Source organism: Delphinapterus leucas, chromosome 4 (genome assembly GCF_059928025.1).
Source record: "Delphinapterus leucas isolate spDelLeu-1000000601 "Yukka" chromosome 4, BTC_Dleu_Yukka2, whole genome shotgun sequence".
NCBI classification, from domain to species: Eukaryota; Metazoa; Chordata; class Mammalia; order Artiodactyla; family Monodontidae; genus Delphinapterus; species Delphinapterus leucas.
The window spans coordinates 98,332,178-98,351,680 of NC_143132.1; the positions used below are offsets into that span (position 1 = coordinate 98,332,178).

At 37.6% G+C, this 19,503-nt stretch overlaps 2 protein-coding genes across 3 annotated transcripts in view; one reads left to right on the forward strand and one right to left on the reverse strand.

Annotated features, from left to right (window-relative positions):
- Positions 1–16,959, reverse strand: part of SERPINI1 (serpin family I member 1) — a 67,243-nt gene extending 50,284 nt beyond the window's left edge. Inside the window, exon 1 of the mRNA XM_022572938.3 lies at positions 16,393–16,959. The gene's annotated coding sequence lies outside the window, so the exon portion shown is untranslated. The remainder of the gene's footprint in view (positions 1–16,392) is intronic.
- Positions 16,960–17,062: 103 nt separating this feature from the next.
- PDCD10 (programmed cell death 10) overlaps positions 17,063–19,503 on the forward strand; it is a 70,047-nt gene continuing 67,606 nt past the window's right edge. The window contains exons 1-2 of one of the 2 annotated variants that reach the window (XM_089910922.1): positions 17,063–17,404; positions 17,782–17,950. The gene's annotated coding sequence lies outside the window, so the exon portion shown is untranslated. The remainder of the gene's footprint in view (positions 17,405–17,781; positions 17,951–19,503) is intronic. The other variant, XM_022572970.3, reaches the window with a different exon arrangement.

The window sequence follows — 19,503 nt, forward strand, 5'->3', positions numbered from 1 at the left end:
GCAACAGACAGGTGATCATGTTTGTTCATAAAATCACTTATTAATTCATCACACAGACTCATACTCTGAATGTTTAATATGTTCCTAGCACTGTGCAAACACCACGGATATAAGCAACAATTAAACACTGTCTTCAGTGACCTTGCAGTTCAGTGGAACTGAGGTCCTTTCAAAAAGCTGGAATGTTTCAGGTGGTCTTAGAGAAAGCTTTGGGCTTCATCAGTAAAATGGGAGAGTTGGTCTTTGATCTTTAAGATTCTTTCCAGCACTGAAGTCATTTGATATTGTAATTCACTAACTTGATTATTTAAAAATTACCGCTCAATGTGCATTTTGTAGCAACACTAAACAATCATTGCATGGTTTCTTTTCTTTTTCAAAAAATATTTTTGCCTAAAATTGACAGTCCTCTGATATGAAGGCTTCATTTATCAGTTATTATTTCAGTGACATTGGTTCTAGGCAAGATTTAGACATGTGTTTCTCAACCTTTGCCTCAACACACCTGAGGAATATAATATACTTAAAAATAGCCACTCTTTAGCAAGCAGTGGAGGTGAGGTGCAAGTGCAAGGAGTTTGAAAAACACTACAGAAATTATTCTAATGCACCTGCCTCACTGTCTCCCCATTCTCAATATTCATGGGGGCCCAGGGCTTTTGAGAATCACTTGTGCAAAAAAAATCAAAATTACTATTTGAAAAAGGCATTAGGGTTTCCGGCATTTATTGAGCACCTGCTATGTACTAGGTACTTCCTATGTTTTTTTTATTAACCCTCTCAGAGTGTCACTAGAAAGGAACTCTGCAAAAGAAGAAACAGAAGTTTATCCACTCAACAAATATTTATTAAGCATCTGTTATACACCAGGGACTTTTCTTATCACTGTTGGGATGCAGCAGTGAACAAAATAGACAAAGTATACGTTTTCAAAAGCTTACAATCTAGGGGCTCAGAAAAGTTGAGTTAACTCACCCCAAATGAAGATGAGATTTGAGACCAGTCCATGTTTCACATATTATACAACACACTTCCAGAGGCCCCTCATCACTGCCTCCTCTTCTGAACAATCTGGCTTTCTTCAAGCACCAACATCGAAGATAGATTGTTTTTCACTTTAAGCAGATAGCAGCTACTATGTACTGGGCCCTGGACATAGTACACAAGGTGCCTGCCTTATGGCGTTTATATTAACCAAATAAACATACATATAGATGTCTAGTTGCAAACTGCGCTAAGTGCAATGAAGAAAAAATTACAATGTGCTATATGATAGAATCATGGCGGCCTACTTTAGAGAGAGGACCGGGAAAGGCCTTTCTGAGCAAGTGTCATTTAAGCTGAGCATTGCTGGATCAGTAAGAGTTAAAGAGGAAAGCAGTATTCTAGGTGGAGGGAACAGCACAAAGCCCTGAGGTCAGGAAAGAGCTTTGTGACCATGAGGAACCGACAGAAATCATTGAACAAAAGGGAGAGAAGAGGCTGGCTTACGTAGGTAGAGGCCAGGACATACAGGGTCTTGTAGGCAGCAAGGATGTTGCATTCTCTCCTACATGCAGAACAATTTAAGAAGCTGATATTTACAGAATGGATTTCAAGGGAGTCCAGAAGTAGAAGCCTAAGGACAAATTGGGTGGTTATTGCAACAATCTAGGTGAAGGGAGTTAGTGGCTGGATTAAGGTGTCTACAATGGAGATAGAAAAGAAGTAGACAGAGTCTCTATTCTTACATAAGAGAGACTGAATAGGACATAGGTAATGGAAAGGAAGGACAACTCCTTGGTTTCTCCTGGACCAAAAAGGTGGGTGGAGGTGCCCTTCACCAAGATGCAGAGGTTGAGCTAAGAACAGAGAGGACTGAGAGAGGGAGATCAGAAATTTTGTTTTGGATAGGTAAATCTGAGATGCCTATGAGATATTCACTTGAAGAGGCAAGGAAGTACAGTTAGATGAATGAGGTTAGAGTTCAGAGTAGAGGTCTGGGATAGAGAGACATTTGGGAGTTGTCAGCACATTTAAGACTATCAGGACGGATGAGATTTCCTGGAGAGTGTGGTGAATAGCCTGCCTACGGCCAAGCTCTGGAAAATTCCAATATTTGTAAGACTTAGGAGGATGGAGCAAGAAAATGATCATCCATGTGAGCACAGGGCCTAGCAGGAAGCAAGGACAAAATGAGTGTTTATTATTAGCCTAGAAACAAAACCATCTTTTAGTTTCTGTTGAAAAACACTTTCCCAGTTTGAAACAATTATATCTAGGTTGGAATAGCTGATGTACTATGTTAAACCATGTGAACTGTCTTTTTCTTTTTTGTAGGTCAAAAAGAGTCAAATTTTGGCATTTTTATAAAGTTCAATCTTATACAAACATAATTTGGAAGAAAATCCATTTGTATCACAGGACAGTATACAGTTCTAAAATGTTGCCCTTTCACACATGAAGAGTAATCTTTTGCTAACATTAGAAGCTTCTGTATTACCTTAGATATTATAAAAGTTATTACAACAAATAATACATGGTAATGTTGCATAGCACTTAACCAAATAATTTTACCCTGTCAATCAAGCTGACAGCCTGAAAATGCCACTGACAATTTATCATTGTATTCTGACTACTGACAACCCCAATACTACTACTCCCTGGGAAATCTACACGTCCATCAGGGTAAGCACTTGCAATTTGACACATCTCAAATTTTCTGTCTGGTTTAAGAAAAATCTGACTTCCTGCTTCTTTCTACAGGGAAAAAAAACATTAATAGGAGACTAATAGACATGGTTGACAGCTCTATAATCTAACCTTAGTTTGTAGGGACTATGCTTTGAAAAACTATTCTCATATAGCTTGAGTTACTCTGTATAATCACAGGTCTCTCTCATTTTACCAGACATATTCCAAAAACATGTTAATAATTCAATATATTTTCAATTTACCAACGACTCATGATTTAAAGCCAGGATTACAAACTTAGATGTCAGATATGTGAATTGGGCCAGTGTAATAGAGGGGAGTGGCATCTGTGGCAAATAAAGAAATAGAAGTTTTTTCTAAAACATAAACTCTGCAAAAACAACTCAGTAGGGATGAGGTGAGGTGGGAGGATTTCAGTCTGTCCAGCTGGAAGTTTGAGATATCTGATTTAAAGTAACCTCGCAGTGGATTTTTTGGTATGATCACTGGACATCCTCCAGTTTTGTCTGAAGTTAGAATTTTAAAATATTGCTTTTGTTATTTTTAAAATGGTAAGACCTATAATTGTAAATGTTCTTTTTTTTTTAAGAATGCTGGAGACTTTATAGTTGCAGAATGCAAGGTGCATGACACAAACGGTATGCAGTAACTATGGAGAAGTCTATAGAAATACACAGAAGATTTTGGTCACTTCAGTAATGAATACAAGCCATGCTTAGGCTAAAAAAAAATGCAAACTTGGTCCTATGTGGTGATACATGAGATAACCTACACAACTTTTTGTGCCTCATTTTCCTCATCTGTGAAATGGGGACTAAAACGGTGCTTGTCTCATAGGATTATTATAGAAATTAAGGGGGATAGTGTATGTATATAAACATACTAGCACAGTGCACAGGTCGAGGTAAAAGTCTAGTCTCAAAAAACAGTAAAGTACTCTGGATCTCCCTCTGCGCAACACCCACCGCCTCCTCAAAGCTTTCACCTTATCTTCACACACTAATAACAGTCTCTACACGATATGCAAACAAGTATCAGGAACATATGATTGCAAACCCATTGCTCAATGTGGCCTTTTCTGTTTCATTAATTTCTGTGTGCAGTCATCCTGTTCTTATTTTCCCACACCTAACTGTGCTGATGAAATAATACTTCTCGGAGAGCTTTCTAAACCCAACCAGGAAAAGAGAAAGCCGTCATATGCACATGTCTAAAGTAAATAGCCGTCATATGCACATGTCTAAAGTAAATATCACAACATTAACAACCATTATTTTAGATATTCAGATAAATACATATATGCGACAATACATATAAAAAGCAAAACTTTGGTTTTCTTAATTTCTCTGAAAATAAGTTGTCCTGGCTGGGTGTTTTGCCAATGATGTGAATTTACTACTTATGCACCAAAATTTCTATTACCATTTTCATGAAACTTAAAGAAAACATGTAATCTACTTTTTTCTCAGAAAACTAGAAACATAACTATTTATCCTCTTTGTCACTCTGAACTCACTGTTCTTCACTCATCCAACTAATACCCACTGAGCATCTCCCATTGTCCTAGGGCTCATGTGTCACAGGACTTCACTGAGGTTTCAAGACATGTACTTTTCAGATAACTAAGCTTTTTTAGTTCCATTGTTCTTTTTCGCCCTCCCATTTATATTGAGAGAGTTTATATTATTGAACCATTGCTAAACATACAAATTAAACAGTTTATTCAAAGTAAACAGGCTATGAATAAGGGCTGAAGGGGCTAATGAATGCATAAAGCGAGTTTTACAGTAAGAAATTTGGCTGGATTAGAAAGCTGGGTTCTAAGGTATGTTTTGGTTGGGATTCTGGATCCATTAGAAAAATGAGATCTTTCTGTTAAAGGCTTCCACTTACAACTTATTCTAAAAGGGAGAAAGAAGAAAACATTTCTTGAAATATCAGCTGGCACACTATTATATTTTAGGTGAAACTGGGTTTATGGTTTTAAGTTGTCAGCCACATAATCAGAAGACTGTCTTTACTTGTTTAAAGACAGCAATTACTATAGTTAATGATTCTTAGTGATGGATTATTCATGCTAGTTAGCTAGCTGAACATTATGTTTCTATAACAGTAACAAGCATAATTAATATGTTTTGTGGCAGTTAAGAAGCAGGTGTCAAACCCAAAACTAAAATTTTCCAATTAGGGTGACAGAAAAAGGAAGGTGATATGAAAGTAAACTAGAGCAACTACAAAAATTTTAAGACTGAAAAGAGGAAATGAGACAGTATTTTAATTAAAGTTGACTTCCTTAATCTAAAAGCAAGGGGACAATTTTTACATAGTGATGTATCAATGTCTCAGTAAGCCATTACTTTTTATTATAAAATGAAGCAAGCTGAATGCAGGTGAGTGAACACAAGACAAACAGATTTAAATGCTTCAGCTGATTTATAATTGTTACTACATTTTTTAGGTTTCTAAACTTACTTTTTATTGTGGTAAAAAAAAATCCATCTTAACATTTTTAAGTGTACACAATTGTTACTTTTTTTTTTTTTTTTGCGGTACGCGGGCCTCTCACTGTTGCGGCCTCTCCGGCTGCGGAGCGCAGGCTCAGCGGCCATGGCTCACGGGCCCAGCCACTCCGTGGCATGTGGGATCTTCCCGGACCGGGGCACAAACCCGTGTCCCCTGCATCGGCAGGCGGACTCTCAACCACTGCGCCACCAGGGAAGCCCAATTGTTACTTTTTGAACTACTACAATTATTCATTCTCCTCTTATTACTCAGACTCACAACTTTCTTAGCCATTTTTCCTTAGCCATCTCCCTTACCTCATCCCAGGGTTCACACACTGAAATGCCTACAGAGGCTGGGGTGGGGGGCGGGCAGGGGCAAGGCAAATGGCCCCAACAAGCTCAATATAAGACAATAGAGAATGGCGGTGACTGTGGAGAACTGGCATTTAAACACACACACACGCACATGCACACGCGCATGCGCGCGCACACACATACCTGTGGGCTGACTTCTGACTTGTTTTGTAATCCTTGGGCTAGAGCTAATAAAGGGACAAGAACTGTGGATTCCGTATCCCAAATCTTGAATCTACATCATTGTTGCTATCACCCCTGGGCCACTGTCATCACTTCTGCTTCTTCCCAAGTCCACTTTTGTCCTTTCCTTATTCTTAACATCACATGTTTATTTGCATGTTTCCCTTGAATCCAAATCTGACACCAAAGGCCATGTTTTCTTTTTCAGATTGTTTTATGTATTTTAATTCTATATGACCAGTACAAACAGATTCATGGCTATTAAAGCTTCAGTGTGGATTACATCTTTACCAATATAAATTATCCTTTTTGACCAGACTAAAGCTTTTTACTTTGAATTCTGTCATCTTACAAATATGCCACCTACACTTTAAAATTTATTTTTGTCTATTATTGCACTGCCATCCTTCTACTTTAACTGATATTATTTTGCTTAGCTTTGTCTCTAAAACACTTAATAGTTTTTGTTTTCCACCCAGCATGGCAGATTCTACCTTTCAATAAGAGACTAAAACTACTGATAATTGCAATACGTTTGTTTAGCATTTTGTCATGCTTCTTATTCTTCTTTTTGCATTGATCGCATTTTTCCTTTTTTCTTAAATATAATTTTTCTATGAATGTGAAGAATAAAACGTTTACTGACTCCACAATCTGTAAAATTAGGCATGTGATATTCTTTCTTATACATCTCTCTCTGTGTTTTTGAAGTGACCTGGGGTATTGGACCCAGAATATTATTATTTTTTCTACCATAAGGCACCTTATAAGAATTATTTTTAACATCTGAATTGTTTAAAAACAAAATAGGAACAACTTATTTAAATGCCATTTGTTTCATCATTTTATAGTTCCTTGAATTCAAACTTGAATTCTTGATTTTGATTATTTGGGCAGCAAAGTATGCATTTTTTGTTGTCGTTGGCAGCGGTGGTGGTGTGTGTATGTCTGCCCTTGTATGGCTGAGAAGATCATTCTTTTGTTCTTATGCATATTGAATGCTAGCTCAGCTGGAAAAGCAAGTTTGAATCGTAAACTTATTCCACTGCAATTCCATAGACATTATTCCATTATTCCTTATGTCATTAAATGCCACAGAAGAGAAGTCTGATCACAAGCTGATATTTTCACTCCCTTTATTTTTTATCTGTTTGGAGTTCTTTAGGTTCTTTTTCCCCTTCATTTTAAAATGAAAAAACAAAACAAAACAACTTTACCAAAGTGTGGCTAGACTGCGGTCTCCATTAATTTTTCCTGGTGTTCTGAGGACAAAAGATATAAAATGAGAGTATTTTCTTTTATCTGCTAGTTCTGGGTTTATCTGGGTTCCTTATAATTCAATCTTCTATAACTCTTCTTTATGTTTTTTAAAATCATTTCATATTACATTCACTTACACTTTTTACAGGTTCGCTTTTAAAGTGTACGATTTAGTGGTTTTTGAAAGCTGTGCACTCACCACCGCTATCTAGTTCTAGAACATTTCACCCCAGAAAGAAACCCCATAACCATTAGCTGTTACTCCCCATTCCCGCTGTCCCTTAACACTAATCTACTCTTTGTCTTTATGGATTTGGCTACTCTGGATATTTTATATAAAATGAAATGTGGCCTGTTGTGTCTGACTTTCTTGTTTAGCATATTTTCAAGAGTCATCCACGTTGTAGCATCTATCGGTACTTCATTCCTTTCTATGGTTAAATAATATTCTATTGCATGGCTATACAACATTTTGTTTATACATTCATTTATTAATGGACACTGGGCTGTTTCCATTTTGGGGCTATTATGAATAACACTGCTATGAACATTTTTGTACATGTTCTTGCGTAGACCTATTTTTCTCCAATTCTATTAGGCTTATGTCCTGATCTTAAGGAGAAATATTCAGTCTTTCACCATTAGGAAAGATGTTAGCTGTAGGTTTTTTGCAGATGTCCTTTATAAGTTGAGGAGGTTCCCTTCTATTCCTAGTTTGTTGAGTTTCATGTTTTCACGCTGAAAATCTGTTGGATTTTATCAAATGATTTTCTGTATCTATTGAGATGATCATGTGTCTTTTGTTCTATTGATATGGTATATCAATAGATTTTCTGACTGATTTTCATGTTTAACCAACCTTGCATTCCTGGAATAGATCCCACTTGATCATGGTATATAATTTTTATTTGTTGCCAGATTTGATATAAGGATTTTTGAGTCTATATTCAGAGTTTCTATTTCTTCTTGTTTTGATAGTTTGTGTTTTTGTACTAATTTGTCCATTTCACCTAGGTCAACTAATTTATTGCCATATAATTTTTCATAGTATTCCCTAATACTATCTTTTATTTTTGTAAGGCTAGCAGTGATGTCTCCTCTTTATTATATTCACTTTTAAATATCATTTTGCTCTAAGTTTTAATAAAGTATCTTAATTTCGCTTTTAATTGACTATCATGGCTTCCTACAATATTTAATATGCTATTCAGTCTTTATTAATTGTATTTTAAAGTCTGGGCTTTACTATTCAGTACATTTATGTTGTTTGGCTCTTACATCAATATCATTGTCCCTATACAATATTTTGTGCAACTCTTGAAAATTTCTTACAATAAGATGATACCCTTCCCAGTTTCTTGAACTTTTATTGTAGGGGTAGGGAGTACTTAAATTTAGAGATTCTAATCCCCATTTGAATTAAAAGTTATAGTTCACTTAAAATAATAAATCATAATAAAATAAAATCTAACATTTAATAAAATAACATTTAATAAGCATATAATACACACCAGGTATTACAATGCACTGTATGTGAAATCTCCGTGTATCAGTATAAACATCCCTGGAGTGAAGTTACAGATTACAAAGCCAAATTTGAACCCAGTTTTGCATGACAACAGAAACCACGTTCTTAACCAGTGGTTGACAAACTTTTTTTTTAAAGGGCCAGATAGGAAATACTTTAAGTTTGTGGGCCACATGGGCTTTGCCACAGTGACTCAACTCTGCTGTTGTAGCAAGAAAGCAGTCTTAACAATATGTAAATGAATGCGCATAGCTGTGTTCCAAGAAATCTGATTTACAAAAAAAGGTAGTGTGCCATAGGCCATTGGTTGTGGTCCCCTGCTCTTACCAGCACACCACACTGGCCTACTTCTCAAAGCCTTCCCTAATTACCACATAGATCAATTTCTTCTGCTTCTTCTGCTTCTGGACATCTACCATAGTAACTGTTGTAATACCATCATCCTAAATCATATATCCTTGTTTATATATATATATATGTCTTGTGACGCCTTCTTTTGTTAACTATATTGACAAAAGCTTATGCCAAGGAGTTTAGTGATTTTACATATCGCAATATTTTGTTGTATCTCTCTATAACACCCAACCCCATGCTACAGATTACAGTAGTTTAGAAATTTACTTGAGTATATCTGGAGAGTTTTGCCTCTATAAAGCCATTCATCTAAGTTCACATAATAGAAATGTAAAAACTGGACAATAAAGATGTTGATATGGAAATGCAGACAACTGCTGTATAGCCAAGGTTCTATGGTCAACATCTTTGATTATGAGTTTTTTTAAAGTAGAAAAAATATTTGTTTCCATTTTCTCAGTTTCAATTTTCTTCTCAGACTTTCCTATCTCAAGGAATCCTAATTTATCAAAACTATAAGTCCGTGATGTATTATTCTAAGAATGAGTAATAATTTAGGTAATAATCAAGGTATAGATGTTGATAATATTTTTCACATTTTAGAAATGGGTAATAACACCATTTTCCAGGATTAAAATTTTTTAGAATGAGTTCCTTTCTATGAAACAATGGCTTTGTGGCTTTTTTGGGCAGATAGCATTTAAGATTTTTTTAATATTCAATTGTTCTTTCATTTACATTATACCCATATTTTTAATTCAGTCTATAAGAAGATACTTTGATACCTTGAGGCTCAAAGCAGATTTAAAACAGAATTGTCCTTTCAAGTGTTACTGAATACATCTGTAATGAAAAGTACAGGACAAGTATTATATGTGGTATGGGCTACAGGGTCTTTTAACTAGAGATGCCGTCAGTCTCTGAGAAATACCTTTGCCCAGAGACTTGAAATTTGGTAGTCACAGAAGTGAAAACTTGGTGTAAGAAGGTTAGAGTTTTCTAACCCAGAGAAAACAAACAAACAAATGAACAAACAGGAAACATAAACATCAGTCGGAACGAGAAGGAATACAATTTAAAGTTAGCATGGTTTTAATTATCAGACTATGGCTGAAACTATGGACTGGTTACCCCAAAATCACACTCGAACCACTGTTCCCCTGCTTCATCCACCACCAAGGCCCAAAGTCCCTGATATCTCAACATCCCTTAAAAATAGGGACAGCTACATGCCATGAGCCAGTAAGTCCACAGTCGACATTTGCTAGAGGTCACTGGGAAAGCTTTTACTTCCTGATTAAAAGAGAAATACTCAGTAGGCACAAGCCTTTCCTCATTCTTCCTGCCCTGAACTAGAATATGATGTCTCGATCTGCAGAAGCATCCATCTTGCATCAGGCACAAGGTGTTGTGAGGACAACACCCTGACAACATTAAGCCTCTAAACAAAAAGGACACAACCGCTTTCCTCTAGACTTCTTGTCCTGGAAAAAATAAATCCCTATTATTTTATGTCATTGTACATAAAACTTGCAGCTGAAAGCATTTCTAATTGATACATACTTGAAAACTACTTTTTAAATTGTCAGTTACTTTTGGGCCACATAATGTGAGTAAAAATTAGCTTTGAAGATAACCTTGGACAACAGGATTTCTTTCTTTCAAAATGTTTAATTTCATATTAATAATTATTAACAAAATCTGTTATATTAAAAAATGAATAGTTATTATTAGGTCTTCATAATTTTGTTATTGACGTTTTATTTTTAAAAGAACAAATCAAAAACTCTGAAATACAGAAAAAGTTACTTTTCTGGCTTAACATACCTTGTGCTCAATACCTCACAATATAATTTTTAAAAGTTCCCCGACTTAGCAAGGACAAAAATTATACCATTGTTACATAGCTATCAGAATACTGGAATTGTATAAATTTCATCCAGTTATTATACGTCAAATGACGTATGGTATAAATCCAATTTAACCTGCCTTAGACATAGAACAAGAGATTTAGGATACTATGTGAAGGTTTCTTAACTGGAAGGCTGAATGTATCTAAAAAACATTAATTACTTCAATGATTTTAAATTGCTTTGTGAAGTACACAACAATTAAATGCTCTGATAATTGATTTAATTCAAGTGAGTGGCAAAAATTATACATCATAATACAGTATTTATAGCATACTACTAAAAGATGAAAAAACAATAAAATTAACTCTTCAAGTTACATAGGATTAAAAGACCTCAAATAAAACTTAGGCTCAGAACAAAATTTAGGTTATCAAGAAAATGGCAGAAGCAATCCAATATTGGCAAAATATCAAAAGTATCTTGGTGAGCTCTTTCGGGTCCATTCAAAAGAAGCTAAGACACTAAGGGGAAAATAGACTACAGGTTGACAGGTACTCACTGAATTGCTAGATTGTGCAATAGAAATCACTTTCTGACACTTGAGTTACTGTTACTGGGAACTCTGGTATATCTGGGAAAAACAATACACTTAGGCAAATGAGGTTATTAAATCAAAGTAAATTCCATCTGCCTTTCTTCTCACACTAAAATTATGAGCTGTGTGCTCAGAAGGCTCCTTTCCTAGGCTGAACCAGAAGGGGGCCTTGAAGCACTGGCTAGAGCTGGAGGTCCCATGCACACTTCATCAGCTATGCTGTATGGAAGGTCAGCACTGAGTACTGCCAATGCCAAATCTCAGAACTCATCTCTTCCCCATGCTGGCTCAAAGATGACAAATACCTGAATAATTTAGATTTAATAAGCCTGAATAAGGTCTCCCATTGTAACCATTTCACTGAAAACAGAACATTCAAGAGCAGTTAAGTTTTAGTTAAGATAAAGCCTCATGTTACGTTTATATACTTTTCTCTAAGTCTCTATGTGTCAAGAAAAAAAGTCATAAAGTGTGTGTATATACACATAGTATGGAATGTTACTTAAAAGTACATCTTTAAGTCAGCAAAGTTCTAGAGACAAGGAGAGACCACACAAATTTCAAATGGCATTGAATTAATAAATTTACATTTAAAGTATACACACATGCAAGGTTGTAGTTAATAGCAATGTTTACTCCATTCAGAAATCCAACAAAATACAGTGATATTTATATTTAGCTCAATATAAGCAACTGTTGTGGGCAGAGGGCTGAATTTAGTGCTAAAAGACATGTTTAAAAAAATTCAGTTTTCTAGGTGTACTTGTGAAAAATGTAAAATGATGCTTCTTTACAGGTTGTCAACTATAACTGTTACTGTTAAACTATTATGTGTAAGGCTCTCAAAGTAAATACCAAGATAAATGAAACTCAGTCTTAATTCTGAAGATACTAAGCATCTGGTGAAGAAGACAGGAACTCACCTAACTCTATACAAGGCACTATGCTAAGCATTTAGAGTAACGCCAACGAACCACGAAGAAGGAAGATTAATCAAACATCAGTTCTAAGCCAAAGTGTATCTATCGCATGCTAGTAAAGGCATATTAAAAAGCAAACAAATGACAGTTAAATATCTGCTATTATTAAATTTACTACTAAAGAACTATTTACAATTAACTAGAATTCTCCAGGTCTTATAATAATAATACAAGAAAAATCACATTTGAATTCTTAATTCTAACATTAATCAGATTAATTTGTTTCTGGAATAAATGCCAAATTCCACATGTGCTTAAATACAATGAGTCTGGCTCTTTTTTTTTTTTAAAGAACAATTAGAAAAATGGAAGAGCGAATTCAATTTTTATAGAATAAAGTATGCTTTTCCTAGATAAGCTTCTACAAAGGTATCTTACTGGAAGTAAACAGTGGTGAGCCACAGGCTTCCTTGGCTGTAGAATGCAGACCTTGAGTATCACTGGTGGGAGAACCCTTTTCCTTACCTATAACTGCCTATCTCTGGAAGAATTTAGAAATGTTGGCACATGAAGTTGTAGGTAAGTCTTTGCAGTCCACATAGTCTGAATCAAATTGGGCTCAAGTAACACTTTTGCAAAGGTTAACCAGCACAAGGTCATTCTCAGAAGGCCTAATGTATAGTACTTATTCTGTGAGGGCAACTGACTCTCGTTTGTCAAAGTGCAAGATGTATCAATGCATACATTAAAGAAGTATTGGTCCCCACTTCTAATTCAGTAAGGTTATAGGGCAAGTTCTTTCTGCTGAGCATTATATAAGGTGCTGAGAACAAATAGGAGATAGGAAAGAAGCATAGTGTCTAGGAACTAATCATTGTTAACTTAAAACACACTGATCCAGACTTTAAGGACTAAATTCTGAAAACATTAGACATAAGATTGAAAATAAGACAGAAACAAATCTTTACCTTTGTATAACAATCTTGCTCCCCAAAGCCTGTTTAACCTTAGGAGATGAATTTAAAAGGCAGCAGGGGCTGGGAGGGGAGGGTCCTGCTCATCTTTAGTGTCTGGTTCAAGTACCTTTGCTATTAAGGGGGAAAACCTCAGTTTTTACTTTTAATATTATATCCAAATAATATTAAGTTTCACTTAGAAGTGAATGTATACATGCAGGATCCTTTTCACTTTGCTTCAGTAACCCATAATTATTCAAAACCTAATGAATTAATGTCAGTCTGACTCCAGTTAAAATGACAATGTAGGAAAGTACTGTCTCCCACTATGGGTATAAGCCTCTAGAAATTAATAACTGGGAAAACAGGTCATGAAATCACTTACAGGCATTCAACAAAAAAAAAAGGTCAAATCTCTTTCTCTCTTGCTAAGGGTATGTGTCTCAAACAGGTTTCTTCATTTCTATGCCCCCTTGTATGCCACCTCTCCCCCACTGCCGCCCCCCAAAAACCATTTGATCTTGAACCTTTACGTCTTGCTCTTTTGTACTGCATGCATCAGTGAATCCTCCTGTTAGAAAGAGAAACCCATGCCACTCAATTATTTTTACTCAATAGGCTTAGAGTTAGAATTATAAATTTTTAAAAAAATCCAAAGTATATTGTAATTTGAAATTAACCAAGTCTTTCAGCTAAAGAACACTAATTTCATGAGCATCTTCCACTTGAGAGACATTCTGCACTCCATTGGTTTTCTTCTTTCTCATCACATGCATACTCTGATAGCCATACGCAAAGAGTAAAAATCAAGCACAGAATAATATGCTTTTAACCTAGGTAGTACTTCACATAAAATTGTAAACTGTCATATGATGAACATTTTCAACACCAGTAATGTACAAGAAGTCTTCAGATTATCTGCGATTTAATGTGAACACCAATTTAAAATGTGTCAAGAGTTCAAGGTAACAAATACTTAAGTGCCATACACTGCCAATGATTTTCTTCCTTTTAAAAAAAAACATGGTTTTCTTACTCTCAAATGTTATAGGAAGCCAATCTCTTTCACTGACACAATAAAAAAGATCCATATCTTGGAAACAGGTGAAAAATCCAGTACTTTAATACCACAGACTCATTCATTCCTAATGAGATTCTATCCTTTTTGATACTTCAAAGCAGAAGACCTATAAATAGTTGGGATTCAAAGTACATCTGAATTTCGACTGTTTTGGTATTTATTTTCTATCTCACTTACTTGATTATTAACTGATTCCCAATCAAACCCTTTCAAAAAGATCTTCTGATAAAGGCCCTGAAAGAACTTCATTGCCAGTATTATTATTAATTATTACATGGGGGAAACGACCCAGTGACAGCAAGTATTCAATTTCACAGAATGAATCAGTAGCAGAGTCTGAGAGAGAATCTGAGACTCTGATTCAGGATGATCTATTTAATCAGAAATAACAAGGGCAAACACAATCTTTTCCAAGCCTAACTAACTATACCCTAGTACCCATTTTTCCCCCTAAAATCATTTTCACAGGGTCATATCAGCTATGTGGATTAACAGACTCTCCTGTGATGTAGCAAAGATATAAAATCCCATCCTTACCATGGCTGCTAAATTTAGTGGCTACTGTTGCTTTTTCTTTCTTCTAAGCTCCTTGCTGTTTCTAATACTTACCTGATCTACTTGAGGACAATCGAAAAGCAGCTGTTTTTCTAAGATCTGTCCCCCTATATATTCCTCTAGTGGGTGAGAGTATGGGAGGGAGTGTTGGAGTATATACATTGATAAGTCACTTAGGCTTATCAGTAGTAGCACTCAGTAGGATTGAACTTGAAGCTATGAAGAGAATTCTTTCCAGCCATTTCTTTTCAAAAAGGAATTTTGTATCACAGAAATAAAATCCCCAAATCATGAGTAAATCAGCAAACCATGAAAACAAAACAAAACAAACAAGAATAGAAGGTAATTACTCCATTTTATTGACCCTAGTTCAAAAAAAAAAAAAAACCCAGATTAAAGTATTCAGGCAGACTCTGAAATATACAACTGTCACAAGGAAAGCATTTCAGAGCAAAATGTGCTGCAATATGCTACTATGATTAAAAGCCATGTAATCTGGAGAACCTCTGTGACAAAAAGAAAAAGAAAATGAACTAGGCAAATAGCTTTTTACAGTTTTTTTCTTAAAAAAAGGCTGTAATTTTGTCATAGTTACACAAAGGTAGATGTGACTTTCATCTTAGTATTAAAACATATTTTCACCTATTGGTGTTTAATTACACTCAAAGAAATCACACGTGGTTTAATACTAAGAATAAACTATTATTTTATGACACTATTACATGCGTTAAGCCTGAGCCCATCATAACACATACTAAGGGAAATCATTTAGCATACACTGTCTAAACAGAAAAGATCCTTGCACAGCTTTTCTTGTACTTTTGTTTTTTAAAATGTACAAATATTACTAGACACAAATGAGAGAATAAGGAGCAGCTGTGAAGTACACCATACGTTCCCACTGTAGGCTGAGTCCTAGTCTTTGTTCCGATAGTTTAAAGCCACTGGAAGGAAAGCGAAGTGTCTCCATTAAAAAACATTTTTACATTATTGCTGGCAAAAGTTATACTTCTGATAGGTTCAGTCATCGTGATTATTCCTGACTGTATTTCCTTCTTTAATAGACATCTCTTTCAATTCTAGGAACCTGCAGTATAACCACCCTGGAAAACAGGTCGGTAGCAGGGCAATCTGATAAAACAACGTGAAGGATAGATTAAAGAAGAATGCTAAGTTATTTTCCTAGTGAAACAGTTCTGAAGTAATTCTCTATCAGTGACAAAATTTTTGTTTTTTACCAGCTACGCACCTATCCAAATATCATCCACCTTGTCCTCAATTAGCAGTTTCCTCAATATTAAAATTTCCCAGAATAGTTTTAATGGTACAACTCAAACCAAAAACACTAACCACGCCCTTTATACCCTGAGTCAAGCCACCTTTTGCTTTTTATCCCCCCGCAAACTCCAAAAACGTACATCTTTCACCTTAAAGGGTTTGCACCAGTTGCCTAACCCGAGTCAGAGACTCTTTTTGGCTGTGCCTTGATAAAATTCCTATTGGAAGACGCTTTCTCCCGGGCAGAGGAGACGCCCATAGAGGCACCCACGCTTACCTCCCACACACCTGCAGCCCCTGGCGGGATGCTGGAGCAGAGGCTCCGAGGACTGCGCTCCTCTCCTGTTCCTGCTCTCCTCTCTCCCGGGAAACTACAGTCCAGGCTGCGCCTTCTGCTGCTACAGGGACCTAAGCTCCGCCTCCCCCTCCTCTAGTTGGCGAATTCGGCAGCTGTTGCTCCTCCCCCTGCTGTTCCGGCTGTTGCCCTGGCTGAAGGCGGCGGGAAGCTGCTGCCCTGGTACCTTCGCGCTCCCCGCACTTCTGCAGCTGCTCTGCCGCTTCCCTTCCCCGGGGACCCCTCTCCCTTCACTCAGTGGCCTGACACCTACAGCAGCCTCCCGCCCCGTCCGGGCACCTCCGCGAGCAGCCCAGGCTCAACCTATCCCTGCCTGAGCCGCAGGTCTCGCCGCTCGGTGTGCCTGGTGCTTGGCCGCTTTCGGGGAAACTGCTCCTCCAGCCAGGGTGAATCCTCACACCGCGCCCTCCCTCCACCCTGCCTATTATTCCCGCGGCTTCCTCTCCGCCCGCGCAGCTCGACCGCCCCACATTCCCCACTTGGAGTTCTCCCCCCGCCCCGCTTCCTTCCTCGGCTCCGCTAGCCCGCCCCCACAATGGGTGAGTCGCCTGCTGGGCCGACCCTGCATCCTGATTGGCGCAGGTGAGAGCTGACCCCTCCCTTCCTCTTCTTTCCGTGCACCCTCTCTCTTTTTCTCACCTCCTCCCGCACAGACAGGGAACTCTCCTACTATTGGCTAAAAGTGTCCCCACCCATCGCCTAAGGCTCCACCGCATGGCTTGACGGGAATTGTAGTCTTGCATGTGCAGGAATTGCCGACAACACCGGCGAGTGGGACTACGAGTCCCCATAGGCCCCTGCGCGACTCCGGCAGGGCAGGATTCCGGACAACGCCTGGTTCCTCTCGGGTCCTTCCGGCGTCGCCGGAGTGAATTGATCTGGGAGTTGAAGAGGGCTCCAAAGGTGGCAAGTGAAGTCACTGCCTCAGTTGCCGGTAAGGTGTGGCTGTTCTGTCCCAGTCACCGTAGTCCCGCGCGGAGCAGAAGAGCTCTGGGGTCACACGGGGGTCGTCGCTGAGGCACTCGGGCTTGGTTCTGGCAGGCGGAGCAGACGGGGCTGGGAACGGGGCCCTATGGGCGTAAGCGAGGTTACCCTACGCGAGTGGCGTAAAGCGGGTTTGTAAATGCCGCCTGCCCTGCTCGGGCCTGAACGCCTCCAGGAAGTCTCCTCTAGGTGGGGGCGGGAGGGGAAGGGCGAGGTTGGCCTCTGGTGCCCCCGGAGGAGGGAGAGGGCGGATGTGCCTGGGGTGGGGTCCTTTGAAGGTGTGGCTTGGGGCGGGGAGATGAGGCTGCTGTTTTCCCCCTGCTTTAGAAATAGGAGAGGGAAGGAGTGGAGGAAGGAAGGGGCGCTTGGAGTCTGCTTTTGAGGTGACTCGGGTTATGCCCTTTGAGGGAAGAGGAGAACTGTAGAAGAAAGAGTCAAATGTTGACAGAGACCTACGGATTCAGTACCAGTTTCATGACGTGGTCCCTCTAAGGAGGTAATTTTACCCTAAGTAGAAAAGCTTAACGCTATAAAGATGTAATTCCTAAGATGTATTTACTGTTTTACTGTTTACTGTTTTCAAAGAGCATTCACAGTTGGATGCTAATGAGGAAACTGAGGGGATAAATGACGTGCCCAAGGTCACACAACGTAGGGACAGATCGTCTGAATCTGATCTAGTTGTAATCCAGCTTCTGCATCGGAGCTGCCGCACCAGAAAGGAGTAGGGAGTTTGTTTATTTTTTGAAGAGGGTGGAGGAAGTTGCAAAGTAATGAATTTTAGGTATTTCTGAGAAGCCATCTGTGAGGTGAAGAGTTTTTTTGAGCTGGAGAGAAATTCCTCAGCAAAAGAAAAGCACGCAGTCTAACCTGTTGGAAAAATAAGAAGAATCAGTTTTAACTTACCTATTTTTTCCTTTTATTAGAGGTATATTAAATGATGGACTGTGCTACCATTTTAAAGGGTAGTTGATGGGACAGGAGAAAGTCAGGTAACAATACAGCTCATCCTTACTGGTGAAGGATATTCCTTTCCCTTCCTACCTTAGTCTTTACTCTGTTTTTTTACCCTCAGCTGAGAACAATGGGATTAGGATTCTTTCACGAAACTTATTTTACACTTTTTCAAATAATGCAGCAGCAAGAAAGAGTTTATTTCTAGTTGTGCTCATTACTAGAAAAGAAGATACGTTGCATTTCTTGGAGGTAGCATCACATTTTTGTTGATTTTTATTTACTTCCCCTCATTTTCTTGGCTCGTGTGTGTGTTGTGTGTGTGTGTGTGTGTAATTAATAACAGGCTCTTGTATATTTTATTTTTCTTAGCATCATCTATGAGTTTTAACTCATCCTTATTTTATATTAAAGAATGGAAAAATGGACATTTGTGTTTTATATTGAGCAGAAAGCAGTGTGCTTGTTCCAGTCTTACCCATTGTTGTGACCAATTATAATTACAGTTAACATATATTATTATTAGATAGTTCTTTAATAGAATTTTAGGAGTATGTTCATTGACATTAAGATCTCTTCCTGGTAAGTTTATAGCTAAAAATCGGGTATCTACTGATAGTAGGTAATCAGTCATGGTTTACTGTTGTATAAGTTGACCATTTAAATATGCAGTATTTTGAATGTACTCTGAAATTATTAAAATTATCCCCAATGTGTTTAACTTTTGAATGCAAAAACACTTTATAGGATCAGAAATACTCTTACATTCGTCTTTGATTGAAACTCAGATGGTCTGGAAATTAATATGATTTTTAAAATGAAAGAGAGGTATGGTACTATAGAATGAAGTAAAATAAAAAATAATTAGTACCATAAGTAAGTAATGCAGTAGACAAGGAAGGAAGACTGACTGAACAAATGGAAAATTATGTGGAGGTAACTGGCTCAGTGCTGTGTTAGAAGGGTGCGGTAGTTTAAATAGACCATAAACTGAATATGAGTCAGTTATGGTAAAGCAAGAATGTGAAAGTATTTTCTATACGGCCATGTAGGCATTTGCTTTTTGTTGGAGGAAGTGAGAAATGAGTTCTTATT